Source organism: Chiloscyllium plagiosum, chromosome 38 (genome assembly GCF_004010195.1).
Source record: "Chiloscyllium plagiosum isolate BGI_BamShark_2017 chromosome 38, ASM401019v2, whole genome shotgun sequence".
Lineage (NCBI taxonomy): Eukaryota > Metazoa > Chordata > Chondrichthyes > Orectolobiformes > Hemiscylliidae > Chiloscyllium > Chiloscyllium plagiosum.
Genome location: NC_057747.1, coordinates 8,412,097 through 8,434,245, shown reverse-complemented (window position 1 = coordinate 8,434,245; position 22,149 = coordinate 8,412,097). Strand labels below are relative to the sequence as shown.

At 42.2% G+C, this 22,149-nt stretch overlaps 1 protein-coding gene across 2 annotated transcripts in view; it reads left to right on the top strand.

The window, feature by feature from the left end:
• Nucleotides 1-18,566: 18,566 nt before the first annotated feature.
• LOC122541703 (protein TBATA-like) overlaps nucleotides 18,567-22,149 on the top strand; it is a 44,376-nt gene continuing 40,793 nt past the window's right edge. Inside the window, exon 1 of one of the 2 annotated variants that reach the window (XM_043678594.1) lies at nucleotides 18,567-18,801. The gene's annotated coding sequence lies outside the window, so the exon portion shown is untranslated. Of the gene's footprint in view, nucleotides 18,802-20,395; nucleotides 20,517-22,149 lie in introns of those variants that run through there. The other variant, XM_043678593.1, reaches the window with a different exon arrangement.

Here is a 22,149-nt window from a genome sequence, read left to right as displayed (position 1 = left end):
AAAAGCTTCCTCGCAAATCAAATTCTGTCACTTGCTTATGAAAAAGGCTGAGTATTTTCCCCTGGGTGGAATAAATGTTTGCAAACCTATTTAACTCTTTCAGGTTAAAGTTGCACAAATCCCCACAAAATTCAACAAACCTTTTGCTGTTGCAATATGTAGTGGTTCTGGATTTTCTTTGTTCGCATTGTAACATTAAATCAATCTATTTCTGATTTAGGGCAGTGATTCCCAACCATTTTGGTATCAAGAGACATTTCACTGAGACAATTCTATGGCTCACCCACTTACAACTGAATTGATTACTCAAATGTCACATTGACTTGCAGTTCCTATGGCTATGATCTCACTCGTGAGGTTTGCAACATACTGACAACAAGCAAAAGAAGGATCAAATGCACTAATGTTCTTTAATGGCACATTTTCAATCTGCTCAACTCAACTATTTCTTACTATTGATGGCCCTACATCTGTTCTGTACACTGCATTGAAATTCATTGAATCAGAGTGAACCACAGAGTGAATTTACATTGTACCCGGTTAGTGGGAAACCTGGCGTAAGCAGAGACTTTTGATCAGGGGAGGAATTGGTGAGGGAGCCTCCTGCAAATCACTGAGTGCTCTATCCAGTCATTTTTTTAAAAATGGGGGTGCCTCCAATTCTGCTGGTAAAAGAGCTTAACTACTCGATACTGTCCCTCTTCCTGCTGAGTTTTTTGTTTCATTTGGCCTATTTTCCTAATCAGATTCTGGATTAGTGGTGCTGGAAGAGCACAGCAGTTCAGGCAGCATCCAAAGAGTTTCAAAATCAACGTTTCGGGCAAAAGCCCTTCATCAGGAATAAAGGCAGTGAGCCTGGAGCGCTTATCTCTCCACGCTTCAGGCTCACTGCTTTTATTCCTGATGAAGGGCTTTTGCCCGAAACGTTGATTTCGAAGCTCCTTGGATGCTGCCTGAACTGCTGTGCTCTTCCAGCACCACTAATCCAGAATCTGGTTTCCAGCATCTGCAGTCATTGCTTTTACCTCGTCTATTTTCCTAATCAACCCATTCAGAGATGTTACACACCTCTGGAGCAGATGGGATTTGAACTCAGGTCTTTTGGTTCAGGGGATAGGGACACTATCACTGCACCACAAAAGGGCCCTCCCGCCAGTCATTAGCATCATTCCAACAGAAAGTACATGAACACTATTTGTTCAGTCAGCATATTTAAACTATCCGAAGATCCCAATTTTGCCCATGGCCTACTGTTTAGAATTTAGAACTGCATCTTCTAGAATCCAGAAACTAATACTTTTCTTTTAATTTGATTTAATTTTCAGTTTTTAATTTTGGTTTAAGATAAAATGTGGAATATTTGCATGACATTTCACTTGGATGGCTGCCACAGCACATTGGTTAAAAAACACTAATGTCGAGACATTACTAAACTCTTCAGGTATTGGTAAGATTACGTTCTTTTTAAATTCTGGTAACTCTATACTTTTAAATAGAGCAGAAGGCTGCACACAATCATCCCCTTCCAGTCTGCTAACATGAATTTGCATCTCTAATATAGGCTGTCAATTTACTTACTTGTATTAACCTTTAACTCTATACCATGCAAGGGTAAATTGCAACGTTTAACCAACCTGTTCAGAGGTGTTATGATTCACCTTCGGTGTAGGTAGGACTTGAATGCAAGCCTCCTGTCTCAGACGTAGGGGCAGCACTGTGCCAAAAAAGCCCAGCAAATTATATATACACTCAGTGTGAAAACTTGCACATTGATTTAACATACTCACTTGATGCAGGATTGCCAGTCTTTGCATATTTTTTAAAAAGTACAAAACCAGATGGAATGTTGTGACTGGGATCTTTTCAGCAAATGAGACTCTGAAGTGCTCTTCCAGAGAAGACTTGGTCAAATCCCACATCAGGGAGAGGGTTCCAGGCTGTCCTAGAGACAGCTGCCAGCCATTTACAAACCAGCAGCTCTTGCGCTCAACCACACCACAGAACCCCATCGCTACTTGTGGAGAAATGCACAGCATTGCAGAGGATGTGGGAACAAGGGAAGTGATTTTGTTGCAGGGTTGTTTTGGACAGATGTCCAAGGTCTGGATAGAAGAGGGCAGAGTCTGGCTTCCACAACATCTCCTGCCCTGTGCCAAGCCTCTCTACCAAGCAATGTTTGTTTGTCTAGGATTGCCCCTGCCGCCCTCCTCACTGCCACCTCCAGGTTGATCTGTTGGCACAACAGTTGACTCATTTACAGCTTTTGGTGGATCACTGCAGTGGCAGGTCGAAACCCTTAAGTGGCACTTATTCGGCAATGTATAGGCCTCAATTGGCAGGGGCTGGCCCTAGGTTTCCTTCTGGAGGTGTGAAGGAAGTAAGCTGGGTATGCCATTACCTCATTGAGCATCCATCTCACCTCTAAGCTTGCTCCCTCTTGGAACATGACATTCCACTTTTCTTTAGCATGAAATTAAGTCTTGCCTTGGAGATGTTTGCAGCTAGGAGATACGATGCTCTAATGAGCATTTAGTATGTTGTTCTCCCAGTTCAAATAGCATAAGAATGTCTGTCTAATTGCAAATTCAAAGCATTGTACAGGTCAAAAACTCTTCATAATCACTGGTTACTTCTAGAGCTTGGTCGCAGCATATTTTGCCTTTTAAGATGAATTCAGGATTAACTCAACCAAACTGCCTGTATCCAAATAGTTTGTGTTCTTTCAGAGTCCCCATCACAAGTCTGGAGGCAGATGAGTACTCTTCCCAAGAGTGCACTGACTAGGAGAATGATTAGCTTCATTTACTGATTTCAACCTTAAGTTAAAGCAAGATTTGATTTCACAACACACTGATTCTCATATTGAATTGAACTGAATGGAATTGATCCACATCAGATGCCACATCACTTGCCCTTCACTCCTCCCTAAAACATATTCACCAAGGACAGCTACGTAAGAATCCTACTCATTGACCATGGTTCAGCCTTCAACACTATTATTCCCCACCCCCCCCCCCCCCCCCCCACTACACATTAACAGCACAGAGGTGGAACAAGTGGAGAGTGTCAAACTCCTGGGAGTGGTCATCCACAACAAGCTTTCTTGGACTCTTCATGTGTGGATGCACTGGCTACCAAAGGCCGAACAATGTCTCTTCTTCCTCAGGCAGCTGAGGACATTTGGCATGATGGCGAATAGCCTTTCCAGCTTTTATAGGTGCGCCATCGAGAGCATTCTGTCTGGATATATCACTACCTGGTATGGCAACTGTACCATTCAAGATCAGAGACGGTTATAGAGAGTGGTGAACGCGGCCCAGACAGTCACAAAGGTCAACCTCCCATCTATAGAATCCATGTACCAGGCCCGCTGTCAAGGAAAGGCCACCAGCATTCACAAAGATCCAGAGTCTAGATTAGAGTGGTGCTGGAAAAGCACAGCAGGTCAGGCAGCATCCGAGGAGCAGGAAAATTGATGTTTCGGGTAAAAGCCCTTCATCAGGAATAGAGGCAGGGTGCCTGCAGAGTGGAGAGAGAGGAGGAAAACTTCTTCCAGGCAGGCATCCTTGCAAGAGTATGTAGGGTTAAAAACAACTAGGGCTTTTGTCTGAAACATCGATTTTCCTGCTCCTCAGATGCTGCCTGACCTGCTGTGCTTTTCCAGCACCACTCTGATCTAGACTCTGGTTTCCAGCATCTGCAGACCTTCTCAAAGATCCATCCCACCCTGGCAATGTTTTTCCACAACTTCTACCATCGGGGAGAAAGTACAGAAGCCTGAACATATGCACCATCTGGTTTTGGAATAGTTTCTACCCTAATGTTGTTAGAATACTGTCACAAACTCTTAACATTCGCCTGTACCTGTGTTTTTGTTTTTGCTACTATTTACCTATTATTCACTTATCTGTGCTATTTAACTCTGTGATCTGCCTGTATTGCTTGCAAGATAAAGCTTTTCACTGTGCCTCAGGACACATGACAATAAATTCAATTCAATTCAATTCAATTCAATTCAATTCAATTGTAGCGTAAATTGCTCAAAGTAACACAAAGACTTAAAGATGAATAGGCTTGGTTTCTACCAGGATGGATGTTTGTGTGAATGTGGCTCACACAGCTCTATATTTATGCTAGAAATGGAAAAGTTACTGGAGTTTGCCTCATTTAATAAGCTTTGCACAAATTAATTCCATTTCTCTTGAATTTTGAATGGGAGTATATTAACTTCAATACCACATCACCAATAATGTCTTCAAATCGAACATAGCATAACAGATTAATATAACCTGGCTTACTATTAAACACTACACAGAGTTCAAAGGAGGTTTTCTGCAGAGACATTTGATGACATTAATCACTTCGTGTTTCAAGTAATGTTATACCGATTACCAATTCCTCTAATTTGGACCAGCTTTTCACTCTCATGGGAAAATTCTACCCTTGTTTTAGAATTGTAATACATAAACCAACAGCTTTTGTATGGTTTAATACTGGTAATTTTCAAAGGCTCTTGACTGGTAATTTTGACTTTAAACAATTCTTTTGGCTACTTGTTCAAACCATTAAGTTCTACTATATTTTGAAAAATAGTAACAGGTGCTGATGAACAATTTGCAGAGTGCTCCCTTGCAGAAGCTGGTTTCTTCATTGACAGAACATGCAGGCGTCAAATCTAGAGAGAAAATCTACTTTGCAAGTAAATAGCAATAAGGTTATCTGCTATTTTTCATCAAATAAGGGGTAAGATTTAAAAAGGACATGAGGGGTAACTTGTTTAAGAGTGGTTTGCATATGGAATGAACTGCTGGAGGAAGTGGTGAATGCAGGTACAGTTACAACATTTAAAAGAGTTTGAATAAGTACATGAATAGGAAAGTTTTGGAGGGATATGGGCCAAATGCCGGCAGATGGGACGAGTTTAGTTTGGGAACATGGTCGGCATGAATGAAGTGTCTAACTCTCTGGCTGTAATCCCAGAACTGATTTTGTTTCAGCAGAAGTACCCTATTCAGTAACCTAGATGCAATAAAATACTTGACTAATCAACTTGATGCGGAGGCTTTGGATTGGGGTTGACATGGTCAGAAGTCACTGGACACCAAGTTACAATCCATCGTGTTTATTTGAAATCACAAGCTTTCGGAGCACTGAACCTTAGTCAGGTGAAGTGCACTTCACTCGATGAACGAGCAGCGCTCTGAAAGCTTGTGATTTCAAATAAATCTGATGGATTATAACCTGGTGCTGCATGACTCCTGACTTAATTAACTTGACACTTGGTAATCAGCATGGTGGCTGCTGCCTCACAGCGCCAGGGACCTGGATTTGATTCCACTCCATTGGACTGTCTGGAGTTTGCACATTCTCCTGAGTCTGCATGGGTTTCCTCCAGGTGCTCGAGTTTCCTCTCACAATCCAAAGATGTGCAGTTAGGTGAATTGACCATGCTAAGTTGCCCACAGTGTTCAGGGATGTGTGTCCAGGTTTGGTGCAGTAATTAGGGTCAAGGGTAGTGGAATGGGTCTGGGTGGGATACTCTTCGGAGGGTCAGTGTGGACTTGTTGGGCCTAATGGCCTGTCTCCACACTGTAGGGATTCTATAATTATCTGTTCATGGGGTTGCTGCCATGGGCAGCATTTATTGCCTATTCTTAACCCAGAAAGTTAGGAAGCATGTAGACAGTAGAGATGATAGCATAAAATTACAAAGGAATAAGGGTAGATTGTGAATGAGCAAAACAGTGGCAGAGAGAGTTCAATGTAAATGTGAGCTTATCCATTTTGAACTGATTTCTTTAGAGGATAGATCAAAACACTTTCTAGATGAAATGAAATTAAATGCAGTATTGTCTGAAGAGTCTTTGGAGTTCAGGTACATAGATCTTTAAAATGTCACAAACCGATGCAGAAGATAAATTAAGATAGCTAATGGAATGCTGGCCTTTATATATGGAGGGCTGGAGAACAAGGAGAAAGAAGTTATGCTGCAGTTATACAAAACCCTGGAGAGACCTCTCTTGGAGCATTGTGAGCAGATCTGGGCACAACACCTCAGGAAGGTGAGATGAGGGCGACATAGGTTTACAGGAATGATACCTGGACTCCTAGGGTTACATTCTGAGGAGAGATTATACAAACTTTTCTGTTTTCTTTTTCTACAATTTTGAAAGTTGAAGGTGACCTGATCAAAGTCTTAAAGATATTAGCAGGAAAAGATAGATAAAGATAAACTATTTCCACTGGTTGGAGATTCTGGAATTGGGGGCATGGTCTAATAATTAGGGCCAGACTGTTCAGGAGAGATATTTAGAAGCACTTCTGCACATGAAGGGTAGTATATGTTTGGAACGATCTTCCAAAAATAGCAGTTGATGTAGGACTAGTTGTTAATTTTAAATCTGAGATGGATAAAATTTTAAATAAAAGTATTTGGGGATATGGGTCAAATGCAGCTATCATCTCTTGCGGCAGGACTTTGAGCCAGCAAGAATGAATGAATAAGGTAACTGGGAGGGGAACGTGCTGGCGACATGCGCCCTTGCAGGTGCTGCTGTTGTGCTTTTAGGCAGTACAGTGTAGACCGGCAGGAGACTTGAAGAACGCAGCTAGCCAGACAGCATCTGGAGGTGGAGAAGTCGATGTTTCAGGTCCTGAGGAAGGGTTACACCCGAAGCATTGACTCCTCCACCTGCCTGGCTTGCTGTGTTCTTCCAGCCTCCTGCCTGTCTACTTTGGATTCCAGCATCTGCAGTTTATTTGTCTCTTTAGGTAGGACAGGTCATGGATTTTGGAAGGTGCTTTTTGGAGCTGCGTAGTGCATTTTGTGGTTGTACACACTGCTGCTTTAATGCAATGGAACTGGTGTGGACGCTGATCAACCAGGCTGTTTTGACTTGGAAGTATTTCATCAGACCCCTGACATGTACCTTTGTAAGTGGTGGAAAGGCATTGGAGAGTCAGGGTCAAGTTAAAAGTTGCAGAATTTCCAACCACTTACTGGATCTTGGAGCCACAGATGTACGCTACTGATCCAGTTGACTATCTAAGGCAATGGGTGGATTCTCTCCCTTGTTGAATAATTGTTGCTTGGCATTTGAGTGGTGAGTTAGATGTCACCTAATGCTGTTCAGGTTGTTCTACATTTGGGAATGCACTGCTTCATATTTAAACTTTTGCAGTGTTCATTACCATTTGCAAATGGCCTCCTGCTGGAAGGAAAGTTTATTGATGAAGCTGAAGATGGTTGTGCCTAGATCACTGCCCTTAAAAGCCCATCTCAATCAAGTGATCCTGGGATTGAGATGTTTGATCACCTTCTCTCAAGCACAAAAGGAGATGGTTATTCTTCCAAAATGTAGAGAATTAGGATCCTGAATTCCATTGACTCCAGTCTTGCTTGGATTCCTTGATGCCACACTGACCAATCACTCACTGCACCTTACCCCTACAATTTTGCTTTTTTATTTCTCCCCCAAGTTGTACCGGCCTTGGTGGAACTCAAATGGAGCATCGGTGAGCAGCTTTGGTAAATACCACTGTAATAGCATTGTCAATCCAATTGTCATGCTGGCTGAGGTTACCATGACGATCTCACCCTCTCAACCTTGCCCTTCCCCTAAGGTGAGGTGATCCTCAGGTTAAACTCACCACCCCAGAAATCTGAGAGCAAGCCTAATGTCCTCTGGCAATAGGGAGATCTTACCTGACTCTTGATTCAAAGTAGACCGATAATTAGCCGGATTGGTCCTGCTCTTTATAGTTGAGACATGGCTGTGCAAACAAAGATGCCAGTGTTGTATCCGCGGTGGAACCACTTGGCTGGGTGTGTGGCTAGTTCTGGAGCACAAGTCAGGTGACCTTATAGAGCTTTATAAAATCATGAGCGGCATGGGTAGGAAAAATAGACAATGTCTTTTCCCTGGGGTGGGGGAGTCCAGAACTAGAGGGCATAGGTTTAGGGTGAGAGGGGAAAAATTTAAAAGGGACCTAAAGGGTAACCTTTTCATGCAGAGGGTGGTACATGTATGAAATGAGCTGCCAGAGGAAGTGGTGGAGGCTGGTACAATTACAACATTTAAAAGACATCTGGATGGGTGTATGAATAAGGAAGGGTTTAGAGAGATTTGGCCAAGTGCTGAAAAATGGGACTAGATTAGGTTAGGATTTCTGGTCGGCATGGATGAATTGTACCGAAAGCTTTGATCCGTGCTGTATACCTCTGTGAGTCTATGACTCTATAAGTCATTGGTTCTAATGCCAGAATATGGTTGGGCCCACAGTCTTTGCAATGTGCTGTCCCTTTGCACTCTTCTTGATCAATGAACCAAATTGGCAGCTAATTGCTACTGAATCTTGCAACACAGGCTCTTCAGAATTTTGGACAATGAACTTAAGCTGTGATATCTTTGGCAAAAAATATTGCCTAGAGAGAGAAAAGCACTTGCTTACAACTTGCATTGTCAAAGCACTCTCAGCCTGTTTCCCTTTTCCAAGGTGTTCAGCAGGATCTGTTGGAACCAGATGTCAGCACTTTGAGTTACTGGTTGTGTTTTCTGAGAATCCAGAGACCGGGAAAATCCTTATGTTTGCGATGAATCCATCCTGGTTACACGCCTAGCAGCTACATGCTCGAAACGCCGACTCTCCTGCTCCTCGGATGCTGCGTGACTGGCTGTGCTTTTCCAGCAATACACTTTTGACTGTGATCTCCAGCCTTCACTTTCTCCCAACGACATTCTGCCTCTGCATACCACAAGCTGGACACTGAACTATGTCACGTGTATGTTGAAGAGCTTAGTCTTGAATTTTTAAGGCAGCTTTTGATTTTAAACTGACTCTTCAAATTTGGGAAATATAATTCGTGGGCAACTTACCTTTTGGAGTTGGATTCTCTGAGCCTGTGCCCGAAACGTCGAATCTCCTGTTCCCTGGATGCTGCCTGACCTGCTGTGCTGTTCCAGCAATAAAGTTTCAAAGTTGGATTCTCTGTCCAGCTGCCTCTACCATTTTTTCCCCATCCACCAGACTAATGCTTACTTTATCCTTTTTTAACTCTCCAATAGCTTGTCATGCCTTCAAGCTTATCCGTGGGCCACAAATCCCAACTCTGCTTCTTCAACCCCATTCCCAAAAAATGGATGACTACCTAACCTCTCCTTTTCTTGGAATCTGTTTATTGATAATGGACCACTCATCATGCCTTTTGATCGATTTGTCATATCTCCAACCACACTCTCTCCCCATATCTGTCATCTATTTTGCAAATTCAATAACTAAAGAACATCTTTCCAACATTCTATCTAGTGCCCTATGTGACTGGCACAAATGCTACACCATTGTTCTCAACCTGTCTGCAGGCCAGTCTCTCCCACTATCCTTCAGTGCATCTCTTCCATTTTCTATCTGGTGAGACTGAGCCACTGTTGCAGTGCATGTCTGAGCCAAATGAAACCACCCTCTTTACCAGGGCCCCCCATCCCACTCCTGCACCGTTACCTCCAGTGTCCCTCATGCTCTTTTGACTTTCCTCTTTCTCATCTACATCCTGTCGTCTCAGCTACACCCCAATTTTCATGTGGGTAAGCCACCTATATGCCCTAGATGCCTCCTTTTCACTGAATTATCTCTCTTCCTGTCCAATATCCAGTGTGAATGAGCAAACAAAAATCTCCAATTAAGTATTGAAACTGAAGGTAATATTGACCAATTGTGCCACTGACTCCATTCCTACTGGTCATTTGGGTTGATGTAGACTGTATTTCTCAACCATTTTAGTGTTTGACCCCAAAATGAATTTTGAACCGCATCCGCACTATCGCTAAGACTACTTCCTTCCCCCTTTACATCATCTTCCTCGTACATACACCGCCTAAAAACTCATCATGTCTTTTTATCTCTGATCGACGGCTCCGCCACATAACCCACTGGCTTTTCCAATTCCATCTTCCATAAATTTCAAACCCTCCAAAACTTAGTCATGATTTAAACATGCACCAACTTCCCATGCTTGCTGATGTGACTCTTGGTTGAGTTTAAATTTTTTTTTTTCAAATCCCTTCCACCCGTATTTCTATAACCTTCTGAGATATCTGTGCTCCTCTAATTTTGGTCTCCCATATATTCATGGAATCCCTACAGTGTGGAAACAGGCCATTTGGCCCAACAAGTCCATACCAACCCTCTGAACAGTATCCCACCCAAACCCATTCCCCTACACTATTACTCTACATTCCATATAACTAGTGCACCTAACCTACACATCCCTGAACACTATGGGCAATTTAGCATGGTCAATTCACCTGACTTGCACATCTTTGGATTGTGGGAGAAAACCAGAGCACCCGGAAGTAACCCACGCAGACAAGGGGAGAACGTGCAAACTCCACACAGACAGTCACCCGAGGCTGGAATCAAACCCAGGTAATATCCGCCATAGGCATTGTGCCTTCAGTTCCCAAGCCCCAGAATTGCTTTGCATTTTCTTGACTAAGTGTTTGAGCATCTGTTTTAACTTGCCAAAGAGTTTGATAGTCTCCTTGTAAAGAATGTTGGGAATGGTTTACCATAAAGATGCTATACAAATGCAAGTTCTTGTGGCTGTATCAATCTTTTCTTTCTCTTTATTCATTCACGGGATGAGGGCGTCACTGGCATGACTCTTAACTGCCTGTCCCTAATTGCCCAGAGGGTAGTTAAGAGTCAACCACATTGCCGTGCGTCTGGAGTCATGTGTAGGCCAGGATGACAGCTTCCTTCCCAAAAGGACATTCGTGATCTAGATGGGTTTGTCCAGCAATTGACAATGGTCACCATGAGACTCTTAATTCCAGATTTTTATTGAATGCAAATTCCACTGCCTGCCATGGCGGGATTCAAACCCAGGTCCCCAGAACATTCCTGATGAAGAGCTAATGCTCGAAACATCAATTCTCCAGCTCCTTGGATGTTGCCTGACCAGCTGTGGTTTTCCAGCACCACACTCTTCATCTCTGGATTAGTCCAGCAATAACAGCACTAGACCACAGCCTTCCCTGTATGGCCTGTCGGGCTCTGACAGGGTTTCTTGCCCCACCACTAGATGGTACAAGAATACATCCAGTGACTGTACCAGTGTTCCAAAATGAATTTGTTTGGTACATATTGCCAATACTTGAACTCCAAGCAAACTATTTATTGGCTTTTGACATTTTTTTTAAAGATTAGATTCCCTACGGTGTGGAAACAGGCCCTTTGGCTCAACAAGTCCACACCGACCCTCCGAAGAGTAACCCATCCCCCCTCTGACTAATGCACCTAACACTATGGGCAATTTAGCATGGCCAATCTACCTGACCTGCACATTTTGAACTATGGGAGGAAACCAGAGCACCCAGAAGAAACCCATGCAGACACTGGGAGAATGTGCAAACTCCACACAGACGGTCACCCGAGGCTGGAATTGAACCTGGGACCCTGGGGCAGCAGTGCTAACCACTGAGCCAACATGCTGCCCCTTTGAGGCTGAACTGGTTTAAAGAGAACAAAATTGCAGTATTAGGAATGTCAACAGAATAAGTCATTCATCTGTAACATTTTGTTTGTTTTTCATACTGTATTGATTTTGTACCTTTGTTCATATAATAGCCTTTCTCTGCTATTTTATATTGACACAATCCCAAATGCACGTCCACCATTTATTAGCCGATGGAAAATTGCACCTTGTCTATCTGAAGAGAGAGACTATAAACCTTTCTTTTCAGAAATGCCATGAATTAATTTAACTCACTAAAATTATCTCGAGTTTCTGTTGTTGGAATGTTGATAAAACAGAAGATGGAGTTTGCACAGATGGCAATATAGTGTGAAGTACAGTAAATGATTCATATCAAAGAAAATGAAAATGTAAATTTGCAAGGAACACAAGGGGCTGAAAATCTTCTAAAAAGAAACATTCTGTTTGTGAAGATAAATGTTGGTCTCCTGCATTCTGAAAAGGGGAATTGATAACGGAAAGCAAAGAAATAGCAGATAAATGTATTATTCGTATTACCATTGCTCTGCTGAACTGACTAGCTAATTGAACTGAACTGGTGCCCTGCTGAACTGACTAGCTAATTTATTACCTAACTAAATTATTCTAACCAACACAGTTATGCTGCCGTTCCCAATGGTTTAATTTGAATTAGGAATTCCTAGAATCCTTACAGTGTGGAAGCAGGCCATTCATCCCATTGAGTCAACCTCCAACCCTTCAAAGCGCATCCCACCTAGACCCATTGCCTACCCTATCCCTGTAACCCTGCATTTCCCATGGCCAATACACAGTTATATGTGTGTATGCGTGCATGTGAGGGAGTGGGGGTAGAGAGAGAGAGAGAATGTGTGTGTGTGTGCGCGCATGTGTGTGCACGCGTGTGTGTGTTCGCATGTGTGCGTGCTTGGTAAAGTGGGCGGCATGGTGGCACAGTGGTTAGCACTGCTGCCTCACAGCGCCAGAGACCCGGGTTCAATTCCCGCCTCAGGCGACTGATTGTGTGGAGTTTGCACGTTCTCCCCGTGTCTGCGTGGGTTTCCTCCGGGTGCTCCAGTTTTCTCCTACAGTCCAAAGATGTGCAGGTCAGGTGAATTGGCCATGCTAAATTGCCTGTAGTGTTAGGTAAGGGGTAAATGTAGGGGTATGGGGGGTTGCGGGTCGGTGTAGACTTGTTGGGCCGAAGGGGACTTGTTGGGTCGAAGGGCCTGTTTCCACACTGTAAATAATCTAATCTAATCTAATCTAATCTAATCTAAAAAAAGTGTGTGAACCGGGACCTTGGGTTCATGTCACACTACAGGAGACCCCACTACACTATACAGTCTCTCACTCACACACACACGCACACATGCAAACACACACTCTCACACATACTCACACTCACATGTACACACACTCTCTCTCTCCCCCTCCCTCTCCCTCACATGCATACACACACATATAAGTCTGTGAGGTGAATTTGCATTTGCAGCATTGTAATTGCAGAAACATTCTATTTTATTGAAAAAGCACATGATCTGCAGGCAGTCATTGTAACATTTTATAAAGTCCTACTTTGGAAATAGAATCCAGATTTGTTCAATATATTGTTTCAGTTGCATGACACTGTGATCTTTTGCTATAAATTCCGTGTTTTATGATCCTGCTCCACAGCTACCTGACGAAGGAGTAGCGCTCTGAAAACTAGAACTTTCAAATAAATTTGTTGGACTATAACCTGGTGTTGTGTGATTTCTAACTTTGTCCATCCCAGTCCAACACCAGCACCTCCACAATGTAACATGGGTAATGGAAAGCCTTCCCTGGCAATTGAGGAACATAGAAGTCGCCATGATTGGGTTTGAATGGAAGACAGGATGATAAAAGAGGCTAAATAAGAGTTACAGCTTTGGAAAGAATTCCCCATATATCCAGAAGTTGATGACTGAGGTCAATCTGCTTGGTCACTCAAATAGATTTTTATGGCAATGATCCATCTGGGTTGGCCCAATAAGATTAAGGCTAGGCTGGTAGCTAGAGGCTTTGAGGAATGTTTGGGGGCAGGAGAGATCAAGGTAAACTCTCCCCCGGTGAGAAAGATAATTTTGAAAATCTTTTTAACAATTTTTACAGCCTTTTCTTGGAAGTATAACTCTTACAGATATCAAAGTGTTTTTCCTTCTGAATATTCTGCTTGGGAATAGAGTAATTTTACAGCACTTAAAGGTAGCACCAGAAATACAGGAGATACTCTGGAAATAATAATAATATACTTGAGTTAAATTATACTTCTTGGCAGTGATAATTTTTAAAAAGCTCTGTTCTGTTAATGAGATGGAGTTCAAAATTGAAAGTGGCCCTGGTGATGATTGATTGACAGTATAACGGAATAATTTTAGATATTTTTATGATTTTTTTGTGGTGGGTGCAAGTAGAGTCATAGAGTCATAGAGATGTACAGCATAGAAACAGACCCTTTGGTCCAACCCGTCCCTGCCAACCAGATACCCCAACCCAATCTAGTCCCACCTGCCAGCACCCGGCCCATATCCCTCCAAACACTTCCTATTCATATACCCATCCAAATAATTACTTTTTAAAAATTTAACCTATTTTTTCTAATCAATCTGTTCAGAGATGTTATTAACCATCCCTCTGCAACTTGAACCTCTGCTCACAAAAGGGCCCCATATAAAGTCTTTTTTTAATTTAACCTATTTTGCCAATCAACCTGTTCAGAGATGTTCTTATACTCCCCTGGAGCATGAACCTGGGCCTCCCAATCCTTGGGTAAGGATGCTGCCATTGTGTCACAAGAGGGTCTCACCAGTGACATTAAAGAAAAGATGGTCAATTGAATGAGGAAGGAATCTTGAAATGGCAAAAAAGCTTCTGGAGTTGTCAAATACATGGGTTACATGGGGCAAGTCAGATGTAATTATACTTCAAAAGTCTTTCTTTAAAGACGTAAATCCTTTTGCAATTAGTCATGGCAGATCTAGACAGACTGATGGGGCTGCTACTAAGGAGGAGATGGAACAGCTGAGGAGCTTCTTCAGAAAGCTCAATTGGTCAGACACATGGACCGGACCATATCCTAGTTTTGATATTCCTGCTATGAAGTCTGACCACGCTGCTTCCAAAGCTGGAAGGCAAATCAGACTTTTTAAAAAATGAAAATTTTGCTGAAGTTTTCAGCTTTGGGTGATCGCAATAATATGACATTAATCTACCTCACACACAAAGCTTGGCACTAAATCTTCCAAGGTTAGAGACAAAAAAAACCCCGGCAGATGATGGAATCAAAGGTAGACAAGCAGGAGGCTGGAAGAACACAACAAGCCAGGCAGCATCAGCAGGTGGAGAAGTCAATGTTTCAGGTGTAACCTTTCTTCAGGACTGGGGCTGGGATTAAGGGAGCTGCAGATAAAGGGGGAGGTGGCGGTAGGGTGATGAGGTGGGTGTCGGTGAACACAGGATGAGGATACAACCTGGTTGGTCGATGGGAGGAATAAATCCAGACATGTTTCGCCAAGCATCTCAGCCGGGCCTGCAGGGGCTGACCGGACCTCCCAGTCACCACTCATTTCAATTCCCCCTAACCACTCCCTTTTCAACATGACCATCCATGGCTTCCTCCATTGCCACAGCAAATTAGACCGCAAATTGGAGGAAAAATGCCTTATCTTCTGCGTGGGCAGCCGACAACCTGGAGGACTCAACATTGAGTTCTCCAAGTTCAAATAACCTCCCTTTCCATCTGCCAATTCTCTTCCTAGCCCTTTCCCCCTCCCTTCCATTCCTCTCATTGACCCTTCCTTCCAGCTACCAGCTGGATTTATTCCTCCCATTGACCAACCAGGTCATATCATCTACCTGTGTTCACCTTTCCCCACCTCACCACCCTGCCCCTACCACCCCTTTTATCTGCAGCCCCCCTTACATCCAACCCCATCCTGAAGACAGGTTACACCCGAAACATTGACTTCCCCAACTCCTGATGCTATCTCACCCGAAATGTTGACTTCTCCATCTCCTGATGCTGCCTGGCTTGCTGTGCTCTTCAGACCTCCTGCTTGTCTACCATAAATTTTCCAACACAGAAAGATTTGTACTAATCCTTTGGGAGAAAATGAGAACATTTGCCTCTTGGGACAAAGAAAGTAAGAGCTGAAAATGTGTTGCTGGAAAAGCGCAGCAGGTCAGGCAGCATCCAAGGAGCAGGAGAATTGACGTTTCGGGCATGTGCCCTTCTTTAGGAAAGATTCCAGAAGAAGGGCACATGCCCGAAACGTTGATTCTCCTGCTCCTTGGATGCTGCCTGACCTGCTGCGCTTTTCCAGCAACACATTTTCAGCTCTGATCTCCAGCATCTGCAGTCCTCACTTTCTCCAAATAGAAAGTAAGAAAAGTGATGAAGTGTGCTTTAATTATTGATGCTGTTGAGATGGTGTTATCTTTGTCTAAGATCTTGGAGGTAGCATCATATGGAACTCGGACTGAACAAACAAAATCAATAGACTGTTACTTAGATGACCTGGCTCTGTGGGATAATGTACATTCTACAGTAAACATAAGTGAGAAAAAAAGCTGAGGATCAATATAGCCTGTTTAAAGTAGATGCTGGAAAGAAATCTTGTCGTTTAGATGGTTAATATAAGTCACCAGCCACCAGATTATTTACTGAAGGAATGCCTGTACTGTATTTTTTTTCTGTAAGAAGGATATCTTGCTATCTAACAGTGGGGATATGAATCTGAAACGTTCGAAACTATCATAACAAAATTCATAGCTGCACACATAGAAAAACTCAAGGTAATGAGGAAGAGTCAGGTAGCTTTGTCAGAGAGAAATCATTTTCAACCACTTGGCTCAGTGCAGTAATCTTTCAATATAAGAGTTGGGGAGGTCATGTTGTGACTGCACAGGACCTTGGTTAGGCCACTTTTGGAAGGATGTTGTTAAACTTGAAAGGGTTCAGAAAAACATTTACAAGGATGTTGCCAGGATTGGATGGGGTTTAAGCTATAGGTAAAGGCTGAACAGGCTGGGGCTATTTTCACTAGAGTGTCGGAGGCTGACGGGATGAGGAAGTTTATAAAATCATGAAGGGCATGGATAGGGTGAATAGTCAAGGTCTTTTTCCCCAGGATAGTGGACTCCAAAATTAGAGGGCATAGATTTAGGTGAGGGGAAAAGTTTTAGAAAGGACCTAAGGAGTAACATTTTCATGCAGAGGGTGGTGTAAGTATGGAATGAGCTTCCAGAGGAAGTGGTGGAGGCTGGTACAATTACAACATTTAAAATCCATCTGGATGGGTATATGAATAAGGAGAGTTTAGAGGGGTATGGGCCAAATGTTGTCAAATGAGACGAGATTAATCTAGGATTTCTGGTTGGCATGGATAATTTGGACTGAAGGGTCTATTTCTGTGCTGTACATCTCTATGACTCTATGACTATCATTTATCGTCATTCTTTGAAGGAGTAATATGCAGTTGGAGTAAAGGGAAATTTGAAGACATACTATACTTGGATTTCTAGAAGGTGTTTAATAAGATGCCACTTCAAAGGTTGGAAACCAATAGTTCATGGTAAGGGGGTAACATATTGATATGGTTGGAAGATTGGCTGACTGGCAGGAAACAGAGAGGAACCTGTAGTAGGGCCTTTTTCTCAATGGAAAATGATGACTTGTGGGATACCCCAGGGATTGATGTCCGGGAATCAGTTATTCACACGATATGTCAATGGTTTAGATGAGAGAATTAAACGTAATGTTTCCAAGTTTGCTGATACCACAAAGCTAGGAGAGATTGCGATTACTGAGAAGGATTCAAGGCAATTTCGATAGGTTGAGTGAGTGGGCAAATACATGCAGTTAGAGTATGTAACTGGGTATAGTTATCTCGTTCAGTAGGAGAAATGGAATGGCAGGGTATTATTTAAATAGTCATAAATTTTGAGGTATAAATGGACAGTCATTGAAAGCAAGCATGCAAAGGGCACGTTAGTCTCATTCCAAAAGGAGGACGGGATAAGATTATCTTGCTGCGGTTGCACAGAACCTCAGTGGGACCACGCCTGGAGTATATTCGCCAGTTTTGGTCTCCCTACCCAAGAAAGGAGAGACTTTCAAAGGAGAAGCTTGCGATAGAAGGATTGCAGCTAACAGTTTATTAGACTGATCCCTGGGTGGTGGGTTTGTCACGTGGGGAAGAAATTAGGTCGACTGGGCCTACATTCACATAAGTTTAGAAGAATGAGCAGGGATTTAATTGAAGCACATAAACTTCTGCAGGGCTAGAAGGACTGTTTTGACAGAAAATTGGCACACAAACATTGGTTTGAGTGTTCATAATGTGTAACCTTTTTAATTATTTGTTCATGAGACGTGGGTATCACTGGCTCAGCAAAGGTTTACTGGCTATTTCTTCTTGCCCTTATAAAGGTGGTAGAAAGCTGCTGTCCTGAACCAATGCATCCATATGGTGCAGATGCACTCAATTCTAAATTTCTGTAGTACTACCTAGCCAGTGCTCTTAAATCAAAATTGAATGACACAGTTTTTCAGTTGCTCGATAAGCAAATAACTATAATTGAAAATCTACCATCTCAATTCAATATGTGATTTTTAAAAAGTGAATACTTAAATCTATTTCCCTCTTTAACTAATGTTTTTGTGAAGATAGAAAATGATGCTAATTTTAAGCTAGGCATTGCTTTTAGACATTGACATCACATTCCCTGATTAACACATGACAAAAGAACTTGCAGGGAATTGTAAATTCATTATGTTCAGAGAATAATGTAATTTATTCATAACGTGGCACCGTGAATAGTTTTTGATATGTTTCCACAGTAAGCCTTGATGTTGCTGTTAGCATCGAATTACAAAAGGCTCACTGTTGCTCATTTAAGAGTTTCTAGTATTGAATGATGAGAGAAAGATTAAATGACCCTTACTATTTTGTACAGATAAACCCAGATTGTTGTTCACTCACGAAGGAGCTGCGGTATACTGGGCTCACCAAACTCAATTTGGAAATTTTAAGTTAGGTTGCTGCACATTTATGTGTGACATTTGACTCAGAAATGGGAGAAAATGTTAACTGGAAAAACAAAGTTTCTGACTCTATATTTAATCTTTGAGTTCCATAACGCGATTGCAGATTAATGTATCCTAGCAACTACAGCTAGAATCAATCACAAGACAAACAAACCAACAAACCAAAGTGCAGTAAGACCAATGTGCCTGAAGTTGCCTAAAGTTGGGATAACACGGGAGAGTGCTGAAATTGTTATTGGTGAGTTATTTATATCTTGTACCATACTTAGTGCATAGTACCCCAGGTTATTCAGCTTCTTCACAATAGAAAAATACTGTTCTCCTCATTTCTTTCAGATCACTCATAACCAAATGCAATATTTTTAACATATGGCAAAAGATGAGAAGCTTTAATCGAATCGTGTTCATGTTGTTAACTAATGTAAACTGTTATTTGATATTTTTAAAAATACAAATATAACATTTTTAAGCAGGGTATAAATCAATCTTTTTAAAGTCTGGAGCAAAATGCACAGTATTGTATTCTTGAAAAAGTTAATATTTTACAAGTGTTCAAGAAATTGATGATTATATTTTGGGTGGAAGGAATTTCTTCAGGGAGCTTTATTTGGAAATTACTTTCGGAACATTATAGTGAAGAGTCATAGAGTCATGGAGATGTACAACATGGAAGTAGACCCTTCGGTCCAACCTGTCCATGCCGACCAGATATCCCAACCCAATCTAGTCCCACCTGCCAGCACTTGGCCTATATCCCTCCAAACCCTTCCTATTCATATACCCATCCAAATTCCTCTTAAATATTGCAATTGTACCAGCCTCCACCACATCCTCTGACAGCTCATTTCATACACGTACCACCCTCTGCATGAAAAAGTTGCCCCTTAGATCTCTTTTATGTCTTTCCCCTCTCACCCTTAACCTATGCCCTCTAGTTCTGGACTCCCCAACCCCAGGGAAAAGACCTTGCCCCTCATAATTTTGTAAACCTCTATAAAGTCACCCCTCAGCCTCCAACGCTCCAGGGAAAAAAAACCCAAGCCTGTTCAGCCTCTCCCTATAGCTCAAATCCTCCAACCCTGGCAACATCCTTGTAAATCTTTTCTGAACCCTTTCAAGTTTCACAACATCTTTCCGATAGGAAAACTGGAGAGGAAATACACAGTGTAAATGTGAAGGAAACTCACCGAACCAGTCTTAAGGTAGTGGAATGCTCTCAATAAAGCCGTTTATCACTTTATCACCATCGACACCCTGCATTTAAATTAATTATAGACTTATGTTCGATAATGAGTGTCAATTGTTGCTCTTATTGTGAAATGATTCCATTGATTGTTCAAGTGTTTGTACGTTATATTAAAACTACAATACCGAAGACATTGTTCTGACCAAATGGTGTATACTGATATTTCTATGCCACATCAACCTTTTCCCACTCTAGTAATCCTCTTGCCGCCCCAACTCTTATTCCCTCTCTTTCATCATCTACTCTGTGTGCCAAAGTTCCACTTTCTCAGTGCTCCTTCTGTACATACAATTCTTTATTGGATTCCTTGGTGGCTAATTTATATCATTCCTCTTGTTCTTCCCTAAGCTATGAGTGGGATCAATCTCTTTATTCTATCGATTCTTTATCACCTCATTTCCATAGCAAAGAACCTCACCCTTCCCAATTGTAGTGATTGGAACTGGGTAGATCTCATTGCCTATGAGATCCTTGTTTGGGATTGTTAACCTGGGCCAATCAGGGAGCCCTAGCTGACAGATAATAAACAGGGGATTCAGAGAGTCTCCTGATCCTGGGGCTGGCCACAGGCTGTGTACTGTGCACATGGAGATAAAGGATGGCTTGGTGACAGAATACTGGCCTTTGTACAGTTATTTCAGTGGCAACGGGAGAAAACATTACCTGCCTAAGGAACCTTCACTCACAAGAGTCATCTTGGATTTGGGGTAGGCATTTCTGACACCATGTCTTTACTTGGGTAGCTTGAATTGTTCAATCCTGCCATTGAAGACTTGGCACAGTATGTGAAAATAATGCAGTTTTTTTTTCTAGGTAGGAAAGGTTTAGAGGTATACGGGCCGAATGCAAGCAAGTGGGACTGGTTTAGTTTAGGCAACTTGGTTGACATGGATGAGTTGGACTAAAAGGTCTGTTGCCATGCTGTATGACTCTATGACTCGAGATAAATAGTACAGAATTCATTTCTTTTCTTGTCTGTCAAATTGATTGTTATAAAGATGGAAGATGTTGGAAACATACAACCAATAATATTCTCTGATGCAGAAGTCCTGAAATATTAGATTCCTCTGTAATCTCTGCTGTAACATTGCTTTCTTGTTAGCTTGTCATTCCTTGTACAGGTCATTCTGCTATAACGCGCGTTTCGTCGATGCGAATTCACTGTAAAGCACTTGATGAATCGGGGACACCCTGTCTAAAGTCTGAACTTTTAAAACATGTGTTGGCTGTAACATGATTACATCGCCAACACTTAAAGTGGTGTTTCTACAGTGTGATATTTCTAGAATGCAAGGTTGCACAAGAACACAACCATTATGTTATAGAACTACTTGTACAGTCTATTTCAAACATTGACATGAATGAAAATGAAATCCTTTGATAACCTGCACTAGCTCTGTGCAAAGCAAGATTCTTTACCTGACGTCTTTAGCTGCATTTGTCATTGAATGTTGTATTTAGTTTCCTACCTCCCTATCTGTAACGATTAAATATTAAATAGTTTCTAATTAAAATGATCCTGCATGTGTACCACCAAACACTGTTCACTGTATTTGTAATAAATACACGTGACAGTAAATAAATCAAATCAAATCTTCTGAGAATGAGGTTATAAAATTCAAGCACTTATTGTTGTAGTATGACATTCTGTAAGGTTCCTGCCTGGGGCTGTATGAATGTCACCCTTCATGGTGATGTTTGAAATCATGACAGAGCCTTGTGAGGAGAATTAGCAAGGCTTCAGCAGGATCATACTTCTGTAAAACTGTGCATTGTCCTCTAATACATTATCCTTACTGCATGATAACTAGTTTCTGTTTAAACAGATTCTGGATTAGTGGTGCTGGAAGAGCACAGCAGTTCAGGCAGTCCAGAATCTGGTTTCCAGCATCTGCAGTCATTGTTTTTACCTAGTTGATTTTAACCCTACTGCGAATCCTCTTGCAAGGATGCCTGCCTTGAAGAAGTTTTCCTCCTCTCTCTACAAGAATCTCAGGGAGTCCCTCTCCCACTGCAACTCCCAGGTCATTTCCTCTGCCCTGAAGCTCCTACCAGCCTATCTTCTTTTCCACCTATCCATCCCCCCCTCCCCCCGACAACCTATCACCTTCATCCCCTCCCCCACTCACCTATTGTACTCTATGCTACTTTCTCCCCACTCCCACCCTCCTCTCACTTATCTATCCACTCTTCAGGCTCTCTGCCTTTATTCCTGATGAAGGGCTTTTGCCCGAAACGTCGATTTTTACTGTTCCTCTGATGCTGCCTGAACTGCTGTGCTCTTCCAGCACCACTGATCCAGAATCTGGTTTCCAGCATCTGCAGTCATTGTTTTTACCA